This window comes from Motacilla alba, chromosome 2 (genome assembly GCF_015832195.1).
Source record: "Motacilla alba alba isolate MOTALB_02 chromosome 2, Motacilla_alba_V1.0_pri, whole genome shotgun sequence".
Classification (NCBI taxonomy): domain Eukaryota; kingdom Metazoa; phylum Chordata; class Aves; order Passeriformes; family Motacillidae; genus Motacilla; species Motacilla alba.
In genome coordinates, this window is record NC_052017.1 from 65,177,726 (window position 1) to 65,188,110 (window position 10,385).

General features: G+C 48.7%; 1 long non-coding RNA gene across 1 annotated transcript; it reads left to right on the plus strand.

Moving 5' to 3' along the window:
• The first annotated feature begins 1,013 nt into the window (after positions 1-1,013).
• Positions 1,014-4,547, plus strand: LOC119697713. Its single transcript, XR_005255914.1, has 3 exons — positions 1,014-1,335; positions 3,755-3,922; positions 4,165-4,547. It is a non-coding gene; the product is annotated as an uncharacterized LOC119697713 (long non-coding RNA).
• Positions 4,548-10,385: the final 5,838 nt, after the last annotated feature.

Genomic DNA, 10,385 nt, shown 5'->3' on the forward strand with positions numbered 1-10,385 from the left:
AATTTATATCGGGGGGGGAGGGGAAAAACCAACCAAACAAAAAAAAAACAGAGCACAACCGGAAACTTCAAATAAAAGCAGGATCCACTGGCAGGCTTTCTCTGAAAGGGACCGGGTACCTTTCAGTCAGTACTCCATTCCCTGCCTACGTTAAATGCTCGCCGCCTTTTCCGCGACATCCCGGTTACAGCCGGCTGGCTCCAAGCAGCGGCGCTGCAGCCTGGCAATAAATGACTTGTTCCATCCAGCCATCAGGAGTGCGGGCCAGCCTGCCGAGCCTCATCCCCGCCGCACAGAGCGCTTAAAGTGCAGAAGGTCCCCGCTCCCATCCGCAAGCTGCGCTGTCGTTTGTCGCCGGTGCCGCTGGATGGCGATGCTGGATAAAGTATCGCAGCCCGCAGCGGGGAGAGGAGGAGGAGGAGGAGGAAGAGGAAGCCTCGCAGCGCCGACAGACGGACGGGTTATGGACAAGGCAAGGCAGGAGCGGGCACTGCCATGGCGAGCCCGTGGGAAGAGAGTCCCGCTGGGACGTCACACTCTCGGCTGTAATTTTCAAGCTGAAAGGAGATGCCCGAACCACGGGGCGTGATTTCTGAGGCGCCCCGCATTTGGAGGGCTCGAATCACGGAAAACTAATGTTTGGTGACGAGTTTTTGAGCGTGGGAAGGGGCTGTCGGCAGGAGTGACTGGAGTCATGCAATGGCGCGGCTTGCTAGAAATTGCCCAATTTTTATACCTAAAAACTCTTCTTACATTTTGTAGGGGGAAAAAAAAAAAAAAAAAAAAGACTTTGCAAGCACGGCACGGCTGGGCTCAATGACTATCTATTCAGTGAACTCATTTGAATGTGCATAGACAGGGCTTGCTTGAACTGCTGCATCAAAGAGAAATGCTGAAATGAGTCATTTGTGAATCATGGCTTATTTTCTGTTGTTAGCTCATCTGGAATCCCATGGTGATCAAACAGCCTTTTACAATGTGTTAATACATCGCTACTCCATGTGTTTAGCAACAGCTCCGTTCCAATAAATTGTAGGTAGTCACCCATTACAAAGGGGTAGTTTTTCCCTGCCGCGTGTAAAACCGGCCGGGACGAACTCAGAGATGAAAATATCAGCAAAATTTCGTGCTGTTCCGAACACTGCTGTCCACGCTGCTACCATTCCAATATCATACATGCCTTCTGTCTCCTTGCTCGCAGGGCACAGCCCAGCCAGGAGAGATTGCCTGTAAGGACTAGCGCTGCCGTCCTCCGAGAGGCTGCAAGCAAACCACTTTCCGGGCGCAGGAATGAAAGGGAGGCAGGAAAAAAATCGTCCCCGGCAGCAGTTTAAGGTAAGGCACTGTTTTCCAAATTGGTGACTGTTCCCATCTTACGCCTTCAGCTGACTGGAGAGATTGGAGCAGACTGTAAGCAGTTTCAGGCCTTGGTCTGCGTAAATTTGGAGGGAACAGTAATCCTTCCCTCTTTTTTTTTTCCTTTTCCTTTCTTGTAACAAACTGAATCAGTCCAGCAGGTCGGCAAAAAGTTGTCAAGAGTCTAGGAAGAGGGTGTGAATCCCTTAAGGCTGCTATTGTCATTGAACTCTCCGTGGTGTGAAACCACAGCCTGAGGTGCTGAGATCCTACCAAGAGCAACTGAGGCTGAGGAACCAATTCCCTTGTGCCAGCTTTTTTATTGGAGTGAGTGGCTGGAGATGGAAACATCTTCAACCAGTACAGCAAGCTTCACCACAACCCATCTGTCAGAGCCCTAAGCCCTGTCTGCTTGTGAGTTACTTAGCATAAAGGCCCAAATACTCTCTGCCATCATAGTTAGTTTTCTTCTGTCACACATAATTGTAGCTCAAAGGTCCTGAATAATTGCATTCCTATTGGGGCTGGTCCAGCCCCCAATAATAATCTTAATAACGTTACTCTTAACCAGCCACATGAAGCCCTTTCAATCCCCAGCGCAGGCTCAGTCATGCTGGAATACAGTCGAGGAGGCCATTCACTGTGGGGCTAATTTAGTTAAAAATGCAGACAGCCCATTTATGGGACAATTTTTTGTTCGTGCTCTAAATTCTTATGCACAATCAACAGCCTGTAAACCTGGTCAAACGAACACATTAGGTGCTGCCCATTAGTGCAGGCATTTGGGGCTTACAGCCCTTAGGAGTAGCATTTTTTGCTGTGCTCCCTCACAAGTGGGTTATCTCCCCTATTTAGTCAATGGGCCCTGACATAGGGGAAAAACATAGAAACTCTTTTCCTGCACTGGAAATCAATTTCCTATGATCCCAGGATGAGTTTCACCTCATACTCACCCAGCAGCTTTTGTGACCAACGCAGCCAGCCTTGCAAAATAAAGAAGCACCACTTTTTCTCTGTGAGAGGAGAGCAGAAAATTGAGGCAAGCAAAGGAGTATCACCCCACTGGTGGTGTTGCCAGGAGCAGGATTCCCAGGATCATGGGGAAAGGCTTTTTCTCTTGGGAAGGTTCCACACATGGACTAGACTGTTAGCAAAGCTCGGGTTCCTCAATAGGTCTGAAAGAAGATTAAATAGCAGCTTGTTATTAGGTTTTGAAACGCAACCCACAGCATGCAAAACCAGATAAAGCATACCAATATCCAGCAGGGGAACAGGCATCAAGGGAGATGACCTAAGTCCTAACACAGGACAAGTCCCCTGAATTAAGCAATGCCTTAATTTTTTATTCAGAGTTATTTTTAAGCTGGCACCCAGAATTCAGCAGTGTGCCTTACTAAAAACTTTTTGGTGGGGCAACTTGATACTGCATGAAGGAAGGGTAGAAGCAAAAAAATTAATGGGGGGGGGGAGGAAAGGTGGGAAAGCAGGTGGGAGAAGTCTTTTGGGATCATTTCCCCTGGTGTGGTTGCCTTAGGGAGCAGATTTACCTCTGACAAGGAAGGCTACAATGGAAGAGCTGGTGAAAGGAGTAATAAGCTCTCCAGGTGGGAAATGAAGGCAGGGTAACCACCCACCCATAAATATAACCAGGGCAGGCCTACATCTACACTGCCTACAGCTGGGGCCATCTGTCTAGAGGCAGGCACGGGTGTCAGGAAAGGAGGGCCTTTTCCAGGTTAGCAAGCCTGAGTGCGAAGCAGGTGATGCTGACTCTGGGACAAGTGATAGCCTGCCTGTGTTTGCATACCATATTTTTTCCAGTGACACTTTGCAGAGTGTGTTTGTATGTTTTCTAAATAGCCCCAAATAAACACCACACCCCTCAGACATGCCCATCTCTTACTTGTTTTGAAATCAAGACTGACAGCTGGAAGGCAGGAAAGGGGACAAAGACTTATGAGACTCATTTCTGCAGAGCCCATTTGTACCAGGACCTCCAACAGAGTAAATCTTGCCAGAACTCAGGCTGGCTGGATTTCTTTCCTCTATGTCCAGCTGCCTGCCACATCCCTGTACCCTTAGGCGCTTCACTTCATTCCTCTGTGTCACAGTTATTTTTAAGATACGGAATGAGTAAATAATGCCAACTACCTCACAGAAAAAAATATCTACAGTTCATCTTAGGATTTTCCTAAATTTTTGTGTCAAATTTCCTCTACTTTTGCCTTCACCTTTGAACAAAAATTAATTGTAGTGCAACCCTGATGCAGAGATATAGGCAAGTATTTTGCATGTATTGCCCATCTAGTTTGTAAATCTGACACTTTGATAGCTTAAGATATCTCATATACTTTTTTTTTTCTTTTTTTTTTTTTTTTTTTAACCTGTTGTCTTTAAGGCTCTTTTCAGTCTGGACCTCAGACATACTGGGAGATAAAGGGATGTAGAAAAGTGAATGATAAATGTCCTGACTCCAGGAAGTGGTGTTCTAAGGACATTAGCCACTTTGGATAAAATTGCCAAAGAAGACAATTCCAGCAATCCTTCAGCATCTACAGGAGGAGAGGTAAGGAGTGGAAATGGCACAGCTCAAATTAGAGTCAGGCCGCTGGGTTAGCATTATCCAGGCTGTCCTGGCAGAGCTCTCCTAGTTTCGAGTGCAGTGTTTCTGGTGCTGGGTTGAAGGGAAAAAACCTTGGGGCTGTTCTTCAGCTGAATTTCCCAAAAAGAAGACACACAGGGGCGCCAAAGTCCTAGGAAAAGAAACCCAAGCTTAAGTGTTTTTCCTTTCTCGCTTCTCCCTGGCAGGCTCCTCAGCCGGTGCGGTCGGAGGGCTTCACTGCCGCTCCGGAGAGAGCAGCGTTAAGGGAGCAGTGGAATCAGCTCAAGACTGATTTCACTTGCAAACGCGCTGGGGCTTCGCAATCTCTCACACTAGCGCGGTGTAAACACGCTGCTGGCTGCTAACAGCTCTGTGCCTCTTCCAAGGGGAGTCCTGGGGAGAGACGGGATGTGCCCAGGGGTGTGGGGAGGTCTGATTCCCATGGGAGGCTGGGGCATCTCTTCGTCCTTCTTGCACGGCACTTGCAAGCATGGCCTCAAATTTGTTCTGCACGAAGTTCCCAGCTGAATTTGGAGAACTGCCATTGTACCGGTATAGTAATACCACACTTCAGAGAATAAAAAGTTTGTTTGTCCAGGGTCCAAGTGTTTGTGTTCCTGGGTGTGAAGATGACTGTCTAAACCTCTGTCTGATCAGTTTGACCCCATGAGCTGAACCTGGCGTGGTGGTGCCTGCAGCTGCTGGAGTGGACACCAAGGTGAAAATCCCCAGGACAGCTGTAATGCGGGTGCTCGTCAGCCATAACCTCCAACCCCGCCCTCGTTCCCCTTTGACAGAGGGAGGAGGCTGGCGCAAGAGCTATTTCATCAGCCCCTGACTGCAATTAGATGGTACGTGTAGCGGGTTGGTGTTCCTCCAATGGCTATATGGAACGATTACACCAGATCATCCGCTGCACAGCCTGCTCTTTCACTCACCTCCAGAAGTTTTACTCCATAGTTCTCAGGCAGGCAGGACATTTTTGGTATGAAACACCACACAAACCCAACTGAGCCAAGCAAACTATAACCATAGCATAAGCTGCCATGGGGGAAAAAAAAGCCATGTTGTTCACTGGTTTTGTTTTGTCTTGCTCTCCACTGAGTGATACATCTTAGTGACAAGTTGCTGTAGCCACACAGCAATTCTTTTAATACCATAAAGTGTCGTGGGGTGTAGACATGTCCTAGGACAATGGCTAGAGCTAATGTTAAAGGCTAAATGTATTGCAGCTGCATAGAAGCCGGGCTACATTAAAGACTAGAGCTCTGGAAGTTTCTTGTTTTAAAAAAAAAATCATTTAAGAGTTTTTTTTTGTGCAGAATAATTTTGCTTTGGATGTCAGAGCCTCCAACAGTCATTTTCCAGTAATATGTCTTATTGTAATTATTTGACACTTTAAAATATATGCCTTGCAGACAGCAGTTTCAATGTCAGCATAGAAATATCAAAGTAGATTTTATTAAAACTCTACTGTGGGAAATACCAGGCTTTGTTTTCTAAACATGTCTTATTAGGGTGTTTTATTCAATGCACTGAAAATTAAATTCCACTTCCATTATATCATGTCATGCCAGGATGCATGCAACACCAAAGTGTCATTGGAGAAGCTGCGAGCTTCAAACATGAGTGCCCAAGCTTAGCCACTAAAGAATAGTAGAGTAGCTGATTTCCAGCTATCAGACTGGAAATGGCCTGGTTTATGGAGCTTCCAGTTGCCTGCTCCTCCTCTTCATATAGCTTTCCTGGCTATGGGACATGTTCTGGTGGTTAGTTCCGTCCCTCTTCTTGGTTTCTTTTCCTTCCCTTGATCTTAAGCACACCAGCTACAAGACCTTGGGGAAATTCCTTATCTTTCCCTTGCATCAGTTTACTTATCTGTAAAGCAGATAAACTAATAACACTGCACTTCTCAAGGGTTTGTTGAAGCTTATTATACAGCAGTGAGTGCTGTAAGAGGGAAGTCATTACAAAAATGACAGTGCTAATATGACATGGAGGTAACACGAAGGAGCCCCATTCTGCTCCATGCAAGTCAGGGGAGCTGTTATTTGCTTTAGCAGAAGCAGGGATTTGGCCTATGCTTAAATGACTTGCATTTGTTTTTCTTCGTGAATGCTAATATAGAGTTAAGAGATAGCATTACAAGGAAAGCTCATTCCTGCCTATGTGTAAATATTTAGCAGCTGAATAGGCATTATTTAGCAGGGCACAGTTTCTGCTTCTCCACAGTTTTCAAGGATGTCGTTCTAAGCTGCTACAGATCAGAAGATACACTGAAATTACCAGATCAAAATCCTTCCCATATATGTGTACACATACAGAATTTATTTTACTGGGCAATTAAATGTGTAAGATAAATATCCCTGGGGGAGGAGGGTTGTTTGAGGTTTTATAGCATATCTTATTATGGGCTCAGTTTTGAAATCTTAATCCAAGCAAAACTCCCCATGTGAAGACTTAATGCTGGAGTGTAACTGTGTTTTGTACTCGGGATATGTGCAGTTGCATCAGTGGATTTTAGGGCAAGGGGTTAGCAAAGGCAGTGAAGCTTTGCCTAGAGAAAAGCAGCCTTTCCTGGAACATTTATAATTAGCAATAGCCCTTTCATCAAACATGACATGTTGAAGGACCTTAGGCAGCATATCCTTTTCTGGATTTCATCTGACAATGTTATTGATGAAAAATTGAAAATAAATGTAAAATATAACTTATTTGTAATTATTTACAGGTGGCACGATCAGTAAAACTGCAATCTACTGCAGCTATGAGGTTGTTGGCAAAATAGTTGCCTGTGTTTCAAATGCAAAAGCTTTTTGAAGGACACATGAGCAGCCAGAATTGTCCAGAAAATACTCCAATTTTATATCCAAACTGCAAATGCAATCTTTTTCTTAAAACTGGGTGAGTTCTAAAACTGTTTAGAAAATGAAAAGTACAACAGAAGAAAGCATCCAAGTTGGAATGAACAAATAATAAGATCTTGACCTGCATATAGTGGATAGATTTTTTTTTCTAAAGACCTAAGTGCTCAGTATCTCTAGTATGAATTTATTGTGCTTTGCAAGGGGGAAAAAAAATAAACACAACCTTACCATATTTGTACTTGAGACCATACAACTACTCCCTGGGGAATCCAAAAAAAGACAAAAACTGGAGTTTTACCCCACCGATACTTTACTCATAGGAATAATCTTTTTCGGAGCTCGTTTTCTGGACATGGCAATGACAGTAGCTAGCTCCTAAGGGCCTAGGTTGAGAAAGGGACCTGGTGAAGCAGAATCTACCGGTTACCTTTCCCTACGAGGTCCAGAGCATGGGAATTTGTACTATGTGGTTGCTCATGCAAACACCGGCCAGTCGTCGGTAGCTGGATTGCATTGGCACCGCAGTGTGTGCTCAGTATTAACTCCTGATCACTTGCCGGTTTTGCTTGTTTAGTTGGTTTAGTGTAGTTAGTTTGGCAAATAAATATTAAAGGAGCAGGTGAGACCCACGTGCTCCTTGGAAAAAACTTCGCTTTTTCTGCCCCCCCCCCAAAAAAAAAAGTTTTCAACTCGCTTCCAAAAAATTGCGTTCAAACACCTCTCCCACGCCGTCATTTGGCATTGGAAAAAAAGAAAAAAAGAGTTGCTATTTGTATGCATTTTTAAGTATTTATTTGCTGGTTTCCAAACCGATCTGCCCCCTGACAACGCTCTGGGGATTCACACACCGGGCCGGGGGCAAGGGGGGTCTCAGAAGGGGGTGTGGGGTGTGAGGAAGAATGGCAGAGACGCGCGGGAAGGTACCACAGTGCAGTAACTCAGGGACACAGCATCCTCATCCTTCTCCTCCTGCACCTCTGCAGAGGCTGTGCAGGGGCGACGGCTCCGCGTCTTGCCCAAGGGGGACGTCCCGCATCCCCCTTCAAAGCGTATCCAGGAGCCAAGTCGCGACGCGGGGAGCCGGAGGAGGAAGGACAGGGAAGGGGCACTTGGTTTCATGAGATTCCCGGGAGCATTTGAAGCGACCTGTTGCACTCGGTGAACTTCTCTCCTGTGGGAAGCGGGCTAGGAAAAAACCCAGACTCTGCTAGACTGAATAGCTGGGAGACAGCACAGTGGACAAGGCGGTCACTTGCGGATTTCTTCTCTTATCCTTTCTTTTCTGTCCTCTGCAACATCCCAAGCCGCTCATCGGAAGGGCTCTCCCGGATCCACTGGCCGCAGGGTTGAGACTGCTCTGCTCGGGGACCCGTCTCCCCCACAGCAGGGCATAAAAGCAAGACACAAACCCCCAAGTCAACAGAGGACAAACCTCTCCGCTAACATCCGAGACACAGCACCTCCCCTTCTCCGGCACCGGCCTCCCAAAAGTAATTGAATCGTGTTGGACCGCAAAGTGCGAGTGAAAAAGGGCAGGGAGTATCTGTATTCTTTTTTTCTCCTTTTTTTTTTTTTTTTTTTTTTTGGCCTTTGTTTTGCAGGGTTTGCGGTGTTTCTATGTCCTGACGGGTTTTGCTTCTTTCTTTCTGCCCCCCTCTTGCTGTAAGGAGAGCCCGGGAAGACACCCCGTGCGCGCAGCCAAGGCAGCCCCCATCCCGGGGACAGCAGCCATCGCGCTTCCCCCCAGCTCGTAAAAGCCAAGGTGGACTCACACCAACCTGAATCTCTCCTTTCTCCTTCCGAAAACACCGACTCTGGGAGTTCAGCCTGTGCGGAGGACGGGGCGGGGGGGGTCGTTCCTCCCGACCCCGCCGGGAAGCGAGCCCAGCCCGCTGCCGGCCGCGCGTCCTCCGCGGGGCGCCTGTCCCGGAGGGCGCGGAGCGCCGCCTCTGCCCGCCCTGGGGCCGCCTGAGCTGCCAGTGGCCCCACGGGCGCAGGCCGGCCACTGCCAAAAATTACTTCAGAGGAGAAAAAAAAAAAAAAAAAAAAAAAAAAAAAAAAAAAAAAAGGCAAGCTATTTATGTGTCAGTGAGCCGGCGGAAATCAGCCGCGTTCAGCTTCTGCCCAGCCGGGCGGCACTGGGGCAGGGAGAACTGGAAGGCAACAGTAAGAAGAATAACCAAGCCTAAACTCCCTGCAAGAATCAAAAGCCGGATTTAGCTAAATGTTCTTGCTGCTCGCCCTGCGGGCCGGCAGAACAGGCAGGACGGAGTAGGAAAGATCCGTCCGGCACCTGGGAGCCGGGCTGGTGGGGACGCTCAGGGATGAGCTCGGTAACTCAGACCGGCTGGGGAATCTCGACGCCGAGGAGGTGAATGACCCCCAGGACCGTCTCTTCCCTACTTTCTCGTTGGGAAGACATCCGTGGTGGGGTTTAGCCATAAGAAAGCTGCCGGCGGAGGGAAAGGGAAAGACAAAACTCCGGTTTTTGTCTTTTTTTGGATTCCCCATCGGGTAGGGCTTTGCCCCGTGTGCTGCCCGCGCTGTGACATACCGGGAGGGACCCGGCGCGTCCATCGGAAATAATTCAGGGCACACAGAGCTCCGCGATGACTCCCTCGGAGCCACCTGCCAAAATCACTACCGAGCTGTGAACCAGACGGTGTGACACAGAGGAGCGAGGACACGTCTTTGAGCTAGAAGACAGTTTTGTCTGAGGAGAGGAGGTGCCTCAGCTTCAGCTTCCCTTTGCACAGGGAGGAGGCAGGCGGCAGGGCGAGACAGAGCTGGCACTTCAGGGACGGCAGTAGCTCAGGGTGCGGAGATTTCAGTCCCCTACACGGGCCGGGTGTGCCCTCAAGGCTGCGAGGGAAAGGCGTCCTCTAAACGTCCGGCCAGGGAAGTCGAATTCACCCCCGAAGTGCGGTCACCAAGTGCCCCAGGGAGGGAAAAAGGAGCGCCCCACAACACCGGGCTCTGCTGCGCGCCCAGCCCATGCCTTCTTCCCCTAGGCTAAAAAAAAGAGCACGGATGAGCCCGGTGCGAGTCAGGACTGCCCATAGTCCCGAAAGCCTGGCTCACGCCCCGCCGGCCGGCTGTGTTCGGGCCGCCTCGCTGCCAAGTGCCTCGGGGCAGAACCGGGCTGTGGGTCCTGAGCCCGGAGATTTAACCCTGTGTGGGGAGCGCTGGAGTTAGGCAGAAGGGAAAGATCCTATCGGGAGAAGTGTGGCACTCAAGTTTACTGGGAACGTTTCGCAGAAGGCCAACTTTAAATCGAATTAATTCCCCATCCCGCACGGCAAAATAGTAATAAAAGGTGGCATTTAAAATAATCGTTACGGGGCCAAAATTGCCGCCCCCTGGAGAGGACTCGAGGGGGCAGGGCGAGCAGCAAGCGGGGAGAGGCGGCAGGGTTCTGGAGCCTCGAAATCTCTGAGCATCTTTCCTATCCTTTTCCCGTTTTGCACGGGGCCGTCTTTGCTCCGCGTCGTCCCTGAGCAGGAGGCTCCCAAGGACCGAGGGGGTGGGAAAGGGGCAGGGCTGTGTAATTAAATTCCGGT